This window comes from Mus caroli, unplaced genomic scaffold (assembly GCF_978045245.1).
Source record: "Mus caroli unplaced genomic scaffold, Mus_caroli_1 scaffold_6, whole genome shotgun sequence".
Taxonomy (NCBI): Eukaryota; Metazoa; Chordata; class Mammalia; order Rodentia; family Muridae; genus Mus; species Mus caroli.
The window spans coordinates 138,890,491-138,901,636 of NW_028227261.1; the positions used below are offsets into that span (position 1 = coordinate 138,890,491).

The 11,146-nt window shown below is 39.1% G+C and overlaps 1 pseudogene; it reads right to left on the bottom strand.

Moving 5' to 3' along the window:
• Window positions 1-336: 336 nt before the first annotated feature.
• On the bottom strand, window positions 337-652 carry LOC110293081 (cytochrome c, somatic pseudogene; annotated as a pseudogene).
• Window positions 653-11,146: the final 10,494 nt, after the last annotated feature.

Genomic DNA, 11,146 nt, shown 5'->3' on the forward strand with positions numbered 1-11,146 from the left:
TTGATGATAATAATTTTTGAATTCTAGATCACAGACCTTTCAATACTAGAAAAGGAATTTGATTTTTTTTAAATAAGCCATTTGTGTATGGGATGAACACCAGAAATGTGTTTCTGACTTCATTAGGTGAAGCTCTGATACAACTTAAGCAAAGATGTTAATGAATAACTTTCACTTTTCACTTTTTTTCTTTTATGACAACTGTTTTATTTAAATCAGGACTGTGTAACAAAAACATTGTTAGCCATTCATGATCTGAATTTGGTGTATGAATTAAATTTTGGTATACATTAAAAGCCACGAGACATTTGTTTTGTAATAAATAAGGCAGAAGAATTACTCATTAGTAGCCCTTTTAAGATAAGCTATCTGGTCTGCCTTTTCTCCCTTATTCTCAATTCCATTGAAGATCATTTTTGTTCCACAATGTATATTTTTAGGATTCTCCAAATACTCCATCAGAGTATCCTCTCTCCAGGCGATGCCGTTGCTCTTGTTGGCATCTGTGTAAGAGAATCCAGCAGCCTGACCTGCCTGTCGCCCAAACAGACCATGGAGATTTGGTCCAGTTTTAAGCTTGCTTCTCTTTTACAGTGTGGCACTGGGCACACTTCTGAACAAAAATCTTCTTGCCTTTTTCAACATCGCCCATTTTTAATTCACTCCAGACTGGTCAATAACTTTCACTTCCATCTCTAGCCAAACACATAAAAAAATTCTCTTACTGTTGTATTTATTTTTATTGGAATAATGTCTGTGAGGCATAGGTGTTTGGAGAGCTTATGCATAGCAAGAACTGCATTGAAACATCCTAAACAAGACTATGTCATGAGAATCAAGCCTTTTCAGGGACAGTTAGCTAGAAGACAGCCTGAAATGTGTAGTGCCTAGTCAACAGCAGAAAAAGCATCTCAGTAAGGTTTTAAGACTAAGCATGCAGATGGCACCTGTAATTTTAGAGCTGTGCCCAGAAAACAAATTTACATGTAATTCAGTATAAAGGCAGAGTAAAAAGCACTTGATTTCCGTGTTGTGGTGTGAATAAGCCATGATTGGAAATTTAATTGAAGGGAGATAGGCAGTGTGTGCTGGATTATAAAGTCCATTTAGGGTTTCTACTGAGGTTTAAAAGAAGTGATTAGAACCAATGCTTAAATGGCCTGTGAAAACTTCTCTGTAAATGGGGAGACTCGTCCACTTAAGTCAATAGTCATACAAATTTTTCTTAAGGGACAAGAATGGTGTAGATTGTCAACAGCTGATAATGGAATAATATTTTTATGCGTAGAACCACTGGAAAGATGGCTATCAATATCAAAGCTGTTGAAGTTCCTGGGCAATACTCAAAGCACTGAAATGTTTTCTAAACAATGTGCTGACAGCAGACTGGCATATTTTACATAGATGTATCATGAGGTCACTACTCTATGAAAGCATATATTTGATTCCAAATTCCTGAGAAGAGTTCAAACTTTCTAAATTGTCTATATCTATTCAGTAAGGCATTCTGCTATATTGAACTGCTATTTCCTGATTTTTCAGGAACAGTTCCATCTACCATCCCCTCCTCTCTCAGTTCACTCTCCTATGCTCTAAGTTGCACGGGATCACCTCTTTAGGAATGAGGGTCTTCCCTATGTCATATAGGGTGAGTGTTCCCCATTTGCTTCAACGGTGCATTGAAAGTCTGTGGGATTACATGGCTTTTGTCTCTTGTATGCTCTAGAGATCTCATCCCATGAGCTACAGGAAAGTATAGTTCATAGTCTACATCACAGCCATCTTCTTATTCTCCCTTTGGCTTTGACACATGGGCATTCAATAACTAACTATCGGTAGAGTAAGTGATGTGGTGCATGCTTTACCTACATGCTCAGAAGCAAAAAGACTTTCAGTGTGCACACTGCACTAAGACAGATTATCCTTATCCCAAGCAGGAAGTGAACTGTAGTTCTCTAGAGCTTCACTGTTGCTACTACTGGTTTTTAAAAAACCAACAAAATGATTCCTAATGATATTCTGTTAGACTAATAGATCAGTTCCTTATCCAGGCATCATCAGAGAGGCTTCCTCCAGCAGCAGATGGGAACAGATGCAGAGACTCAGAGCTAGGCATTATGAAGAGAAAGAGAGTCTAAATGGGAGATCTCCATTAACCCCTCCCCCCCATGCTCCCAGAGCTCAGGGAATCCTGTGGAAATTAAGATGGAGATTTCAAGAACCAGAGGGAATGAGGACACCAAGAGTTCAGAGACCTCTTAACAAGCTAAGCAAAGTGCATATGAGATCACAGATGAAGCAGGCAGCATAGGGCCTACATGATATGCACCAGGTCCTCCGTGTATATATTATAGCTTTTAGCTTGGTATTTTTAGAGGACTCCTGGGTATGTGAATGAGTACACCTCTGACTCTTGGTTATACAAAGAGTGTCAGGTATGGGTTCCTTCTTGTGGAGTTGGCCTTAGATGCAATCAGACACTGTTAGATCCTCGACCATTTTGTGTATCAGAAGCTGGGACTTAAAATTGCCTGAAGTTGTTTGAACAGATTTACATAACTTTGGCCTCCATTAGAGATTTCATCAAACAAACTAAAGGCCAAAACATGAGTGCAAGTTCTCTGTGTACTCAATATTGTTCCTGAATTCTTGCTTTTTGATATGTCTTTGAACTGGTGATAGTTGTGAGGGGCGGGGCTGTTGGTAGCGGCTAAGGTAGAACCGACTTGGCTTTCTCAATAGATAGCTGGCTATTAAAAAGAGCTAAAACAGGAGAAACCAGGTAGGAACCATCCCTCATTGTCAGCTTGAATTACAAACATCTTCCTAAGGAATTGATAGTGGGGGTAAAATAGCAAATGCTATGAGTGGTTGAATTTATTAACATATGGGATTTTTCATGTTCCACTTTAGAAATCATGGTAAAGAAAAACTGTATAATTTTAGTATGTCGTTTTATCAAAATTTTGGAGATGTATACCAAAAATATACTATAGAACAATTCAACAAAACTCATACATGAAGGGTGGCAATGGACAACTCAAATAAAAATCCAGCATTTTTATTCATTTAAATAAATATTTAGTCATGATGCACAGGGAGCCCGGTCTCATTCTTATTGCTTGAAATTCAGCAACAATAAGGGAGATTTATAGGTCAAGAGCAGTGCAGCTGATAGAAATTTCTGCAATGATGAAAATGGTCAATAACCTGCCCTGCCTAATGCAACAGTCACCGTCCACATGTGGTCATTGTGCTTCATCATTTAGTGTGAGTGAGGAGCTGTGCCCAAACTGCCTGTCCCATTAAAAAGATGTCAAACTCCACAAAAGATTTGATGATGGGCCCCTCTCTCAGTCCTCATCTGTCTCCCTATCAATCAGTGCAACACTAACAAAATCACACCTATGGTGTCCTCCCCAGACCCCCCCCACACACAAAATCATACCTGTCGTTTACATTTGTGTCTTAATTTTCTTTTGCCTAATATTATTCAGTTCCCACTAGCAGTATCGTCTCCGTAATCAAAGTTTCTATTCCCAAAGAAGGCATAAGTCTCATGAACCCTTGTCACATCTCTAAGTCACTTTTCACAGACTTTGATTCACTTCTTAGTCACAGCACTAAACATCACATAGTAAATTAAATCAATTGATATAGTGGGACATATTAGACTCTGGCATGACTGGCAATCCTTCCTCCTGTTCTTCTGTAAGAGTCCCCATGCCCTATCCACTGTTCTACTGTGTGTGGGTATCTGCACCTATCTGAGTCAGCTGCTGCATAGAGTCTCTCAAAAGACAACTTGCTCCTGTTCGGTCTGCAAGCATAACAGAGTAGCATTAATAGTATCAGAGATTAGTGCTTGCCCATGGGATGGGTTCAGAAACACAGGAATTTGCTTACAAATATTTTATTTTCTTGTTTTATAAATATTAACCATACAATGTTCTATATCATTATCAATTATAAAATGAGCCTCAAGGTGCAGAAATTTATACTTTTCCCCTCTTTATTGAAAATAGATTCTTTTCTCATATAATATATCTTAATTATAGTTTCTTATTCCTCTACTCCTCCCAGGTCCTATCCTCCTTGCCTCCTCCCCTGCTGTCTCAATTTACTCTCTTTAGGTATCTCATTAGAAAAGAACAAGCTTCTAAGGGATAACAACAAAATATGACAAAATAAAATGTAAGATGAAGCAAAACCCCATCATATTAAAATTGGACACAACTTTAGAAAAAGTTTAGGACACAACAAGGGGAAGAGTTTCAAGAGCAGGCACAAGAGTCAGAGGTGCATTCATTCACACACCCATGAGTCCTATAAAAATACTAAACTAATAGCTATAATATATACACGGAGGACCTGGTGCATACCCATGTAGGCCCTATGATGCCTGCTTCATCTGTGATCTCATATGTACTTTTCTTAGCTTGTTAAGAGATCTCTGAACTCTTGGTGTCCTCCATTCCCTCAGGTTCTTGCAATCCTTCCACCACCTTTACCACAGATTTCTCTGAGCTCTGAGGGAGAGGGATTTAATGGGGATCTCCCATTTAGACTCTCTTTCTCTTCATAATGCCTAGCTCTGGGTCTCTGCATCTGTTCTTATCTTCTTTTAGAAGAAGCCTCTCTGAAGATGCCTGGGTAAGGAACTGATCCAGTAGTCTAACAGAATATCATTAGGAGTCATTTTATTTTAAAGTTTATTTAAATTACTGGATTTTTAAAGACCAGTAGTGTTTGGTTTTACCCTAGGCCTCTGGGCTATCTGGTCTCTGGTTCTATGTTGTGAAAGCAGTGTCAGGTATGAGTTCTTTCTTCTGGAGTTACCCTTAGACACAATCAAACATTACTTGTCTATTCCCACAAGTTCTCTATCATCACTGAACTAGCATATTTTGCCAGTAGGACAGATTGTGGGCCAAAGGCTTTGTGGCTGGATTGGTATCCATGTTTCTCTTTCAAAGCTTGCAGAGTATCTTCCCACACCAAAGAGACAAGAACTTGGGGCCAGAGTTCCAAGAAGGTTCCAGGATGACACCCTCATTTCAATGCAGAGTGTGGATATTGTCCTTGGCAAATGGGGCCCTACTTTCAGTTTGCATAGTGCAACCTTTGGTCTTAGCAAAAGCCTAGTTGTTTGGGGGATTTCCTTGACAAACAACTCAGTTGAATGCACACTGGAAGCTTCGCCTGATTACATGAGGTGACCAGTTGAGATTTCATATCCCCCATTACTTGAGGTCCTCTTTAAGATCAGTCTCATACATTCGAGAAAGTTTCTACTGCACTATTTCCACATCATCCTTCAAATGTTTCTCCAAATTCCATCTACTTCTCCCCATAGTCTCTAACCACCACTGAACACACCCTGACTTGATGCCCTGGCACTTATTCTAACCTGCCCCTATCTGCAATAAAATATAATCTGTTTCCTACTCACAGTGAGATCACTTCTTCTTCCCTAACCTTGATTCCTCTTCTTTACCTAACCTTTCTGGGTCTGTGGATTGTAGCTTGGTTAGTATTTATTTAACAGCTAATAACCACATATACAAGAATACAATGCCACATTTGTCTTTCTGGGTCTGGGTTACCTCACTTAAGATATTTTTTCCCATTCCATCCCTTTGCCCTGAAAATTTCATTTTTTAATAGCTCAGTAAATAAAACCCCATTGAGTAAATATACCATGCTTTCAATATCCATTCTTCTTTTGAGGGAAATCTAGATTGTTACCAGGTTCTGGTTATTATGAATAAAACCACAATAAATATGGATGAACAAATGTAGGATAGAGGGTTCTTTATGCAATTTTGCAATAATGATATATCTGGATCTTTTTTTAATTGGATATTTTCTTTATTTACATTTCAAATGTTATCCCCTTTCCTGGTTTCCCCACTAAGAACCCCCTGTCCCTGTTCCCTCTGCCCTCCCCCTACTCACCAACCCACCCACTCCTGCTTCCTGCACTGGCATTCCCCTGCAGTGGGGCATAGAGCCTTCACAGAACCAAGGGCCTCTCCTACCAATGATGTATTACTAAGCCAACCTCTGCTACATATGTAGCTGGAGCCATGAGTCCCACCATGTGTTTTCTTTGGTTGGTGGTTTAGTCCTTGAGAACTCTGGGGGTATTGGTTAGTTTATATTGTTGTTCCTCCCATCGGGCTGCTAACCCCTTCAGCTCCTTAGGACCTTTCTCTAGCTCCTCCATTAGGGATCCTATATTCAGTAACTGGGTCTTGAGGTAGGTCAATTCCCAATTTTCTGGGGAACCACCTTATTCATTTCCATAGTGGCAGTGGAAGTTTGCACTACCACGAGCAACAATGTAGGGTTTCAGTTCCCAGACTCCACAGAGACTAGTCTGCACAGGTGAGAGTGTGGACTAGAGAAGCTAACAGCTTCTGGGACAGGTGGGAACCACAGAGCTTCTGAGGCAGCCCCAGACATTCAGGCACCTTCCCTGCCAGAGGATAGGTGTCTGCCCGACCCGGGAGGGCTTTGCAGGATCATCTGCGGGAGACATCTTGGTTCCCAGACTCCACCAAGACTAGTCTGCACAGGTGAGAGTGTCAATTACAGAAGCTAACAGCTTCTGGGACAGGTCCTGTCTCAGGCCTTCATCTTCTGCCAGGAGGCAAGTTTGAACGCCAGATATCTGTGCACCTTCCCTGAAAGAGGAGGGCTTGTCTGCAGAGAGTGCTCTGACCACTGAAACTCAGGAGAGAGCTAGTCTCCCAAGTCTGCTGGTAGAGAATAACAGAATCACGAGAGGAACAAACTCTAACCAGAGACAACTATAACAACTGACTCCAGAGTTTACCAGATGGCAAAAGGCAGACGTAAGAATCTTACTAACAGAAACCAAGACGACTTACCATCATCAGAAACCAGCATTCCCACCTCAGCCAGTCCAGGGCACCACAACACACCCAAAAACCTAGACCCGGATTTAAAGGCATATCTCATGATGATGGTAGAAGACATCAAGAAGGTCTTTAATAACTCACTTAAAGAAATAGAGGAGAACAATGCTAAAGAGTTGCAAGTCCTTATAGAAAAACAGGAAAACACATCCAAACAGGTGGTGGAAATGAACAAAACCATACAAGACCTAAAAAGGGAAGTAGACACAATAAAGAAAACCCAAAGTGAGGCAACACTGGAGATAGAAACCCTAGGAAAGAAATCTGGAACCATAGATGTGAGAGCATCAGGAACAGAATACAAGAGATGGAAGAGAGAATCTCAGATGCAGAAGATTCCAGAGAAAATCAGCACAACAATCAAAGAAAATGCAAACGGAAAAAGATCCTAAATCAAAACACCAGGAAATCAAGGACAAAATGAGAAGACCAATCCTACACCTACAGATAATAGGAGTAGATGAGAATGAAGATTTTCAACTCAAAGGGAGAGCAAATATCTTCAACAAAATTATAGAAGAAACCATCCCAAACCTAAAGAAAGAGATGCCCATGAACATACAAGAAGACTACAGAACTCCAAATAAACAGGACCAGAAAAGAAATTCCTCCCAACACATAATAATCAGAACAACAAATGCACTAAATAAAAATAGAATATTAAAGGCAGTAAAGGAAAAAGGTCAAGTAACATATAAAGGCAAGCCTATCAGAATTACACCAGATTTTTCAACAGAGACTATTAAAGCCAGAAGATCCTGGACAGATCTTATACAGACCCTAAGAGAACACAAATGCCAGCCTAGGCTACTATACCCAGCAAAACTTTCAATTACCATAGATGGAGAAACCAAAGTATTCCACGACAAAACCAAATTCACACATTATCTTTCCATGAATCCAGCCCTTCAAAGGATAATAACAGAAAAAAAAAAAACAATACAAGGACGGAAACCACATCCTAGAAATAAAAAGAAAGTAATCTTTCAACAAACCTAAAAGAAGACAGCCACAAAAACAGAATGCCAACTTTAACAACAAAAATAATAGGAAACAACAATAACTTTCCCTTAATATCTCTTAATATCAATGTACTCAACTCCCCAATAAAAAGACATAGACTAACAGACTGGCTATACAAACAGGACCCAACATTCTGCTGCTTACAGGAAACCCATCTCAGGGAAAAAGACAGACACTACCTCAGAATGAAAGGCTGGAAAACAGTTTTCCAAGCAAATGGTCTGAAGAAACAAGCTGGAGTAGCCATTCTAATATCTAATAAAATCGACTTCCAAACCAAATTCATCAAAAAAGACAAGGAGGTGCACTTCATACACATCAAAGGTAAAATCTTCCAAGAGGAACTCTTAATTCCGAATATCTACACTCCAATACAAGGGCAGCCACATTCATTAAAGAAACTTTGGTAAAGCTCAAAGCACACATTGCAACTCACATAATAATAGTGGAAGACTTCAACACACCACTTTCACCAATGGACAGATTGTGGAAACAGAAACTAAACAGGGACACAGTGAAACTAACAGAAGTTATGAAACAAATGGATCTAACAGTTATCTACAGAACATTTTATCTTAAAACAAAAGGATATACCTTCTTCTCAGCACCTCGTGGTACCTTCTCCAAAATTGACCACATAATTGGACACAAAACAAGCCTCAACAGATACAAAAATATTGAAGTTGTGCCATGCATCCTATCAGATCACCATGGACTAAGGCTGATCTTCAATAACAACATAAATAATAGAAAACCAACATTCACATGGAAACTGAACAACACTCTTCTCAATGATAACTTGGTCAAGGAAGGAAAAAGAAAGAAATTAAGGACTTTTTAGAGTTTAATGAAAATGAAGCCACAACATACCCAAACTTATGGAACACAATGAAAACATTTCTAAGAGGAAAACTCATAGTTCTGAGTGCCTCCAAAAAAGAAACCAGAGAGAGCACACATGAGCAGCTTGACAACACACCTAAAAGCTCTAGAATAAAAGGAAGCAAATTCACCCAAGAGGAGTAGAAGGCAGGAAATAATCAAACTCAGGGGCAAAATCAACTAAGTGGAAACAAGAACTATTCAAAGAATCAGCCAAACAAGGAGCTGGTTCTTTGAGAAAATCAACAAGATAGATAAACCTCTAGCCAGACTCACTAGAGGGCACAGGTACAGCATCCTAATTAACAAAATCAGAAATGAAAAGGGAGACAAAACAACAGATCCTGAAGAAATCCAACACACCATCAGGTCCTTCTACAAAAGGCTATACTCAACAAAACTGGAAAACCTGGATGAAAAGGACAATTTTCTAGACAGATACCAGGTACCAAAGTTAAATAAATATCAGGTTAATGATCCAAACAGTCCTATATCCCTTATAGAAGCAGTCATTAATAGTCTCCCAACCAAAAAAATGCCCAGGACCATCTGGGTTTAGTGCAGAGTTCTATCAGACTTTCAAAGAAGATCTAATCCCTGTTCTTCACAAACTATTCCACAAAATAGAAGCAGAAGGTACTCTACCCAACTTATTCTATGAAGCCACAATTACTCTGATACCTAAACCACAAAAAGATCCAACAAAGACAGAATACTTCAGACCAATTTCCTTTATGAATACCGACATAAAAATCCTCAATAAAGTTCTCGCTAACTGAATCCAAGAACACATCAAAACAATCATCCATCCTGACCAAATAGGTTTCATTCCAGGGATGCAGGGATGGGTCAATATATGGAAATCCATCAACATAATCCACTATACAAACAAACTCAAAAACAAAAACCACATGATCATCTCTTAGATGCGGAGAAAACATTTGACAAAATCCAACACCCATTCATGATAAAAGTCTTGGAAAGATCAGGAATTGAAGGCCCATACCTAACCATGATAAAAGCAATCTACAGCAAACCAGTAGCCAACATCAAAGTAAATGGTGGGAAGCAGGAACCAATACCACTAAAATCAGGGACTAGACAAGGCTGCCCACTTTCTCCCTACTTATTCAACATTGTACTTGAAGTCCTATCCAGAGGAATTCAACAACAAAAGGAGATCAAGGGGATACATATTGGAGAGAAAAAAGTCAAAATATCACTTTTTGAAGATGATATGATAGTATATATAAGTGACCCTAAAAATTCCACCAGAAAACTCCTAAACCTGAGAAACAGCTTCAATGAAGTAGCTGGATATAAAATTAACTCAAACAAATCAATGGCCTTTCTGTACACAAATGATAAACAGGCTGAGAAAGAAATTAGGGAAACAACACCCTTCTCAATAGTCACAAATAGTCACAAATAATATAAAATATCTTGGTGTGACTCTAACTAAGGAAGTGAAAGATCTGTATGATCAAGTCTCTGAAGAAAGAAATTAAAGAAGATCTGAAAAGATGGAAAGATCTCCCATGCTCATGGATTGGCAGGATCAATATAGTAAAAATGACTATCTTCCCCAAAGCAATCTACAGATTCAAGGCAATCCCATCAAAATTCCAACTCAATTCCTCAACAAATTAGGAAGGGCAATCTGCAAATTCATCTTGAATAACAAAAAACCTAGGATCAGAAAAACTCTGCTCAAGGATAAAAAAAAACTCCGGTGGAATCACCATGCCTGACCTAAAGCTTTACTACAGAGCAATTGTGATAAAAAAAAAAAAACTGCATGATACTGGTATAGTGACAGACAAGTAGACCAATGGAATAGAATTCAAGTTCCAGAAATTAACCCACACACATATGGTCACTTGATCTTTGACAAGGGAGCTAAAACCATCTAGTGGAAAAAAGACAGCATTTTCAACAAATGGTGCTGTCACAACTGGTGGTTATCCTGTAAAAGAATGCGAATTGATCTATTCCTATCTCCTTGTAGTAAGGTCAAATCTAAGTGGATTAAGGAACTCCACATAAAACCAGAGACACTGAAACTTATAGAGGAGAACGTAGGGAAAAGCCTCAAAGATGTGGGTACAGGGGAAAAATTCCTGAATAGAGCAGCAATGGCTTGTGCTGTAAGATCGAGAATCAACAAATGGAACCTCATAAAATTGCAAAGGTTCTGCAAGGCAAAAGACACCGTCAATAAGACAAAAAGGCCACCAACAGATTGGGAAAGGATCTTTACCTATCCTAAATCAGATAGGGGACTAATATCCAATATA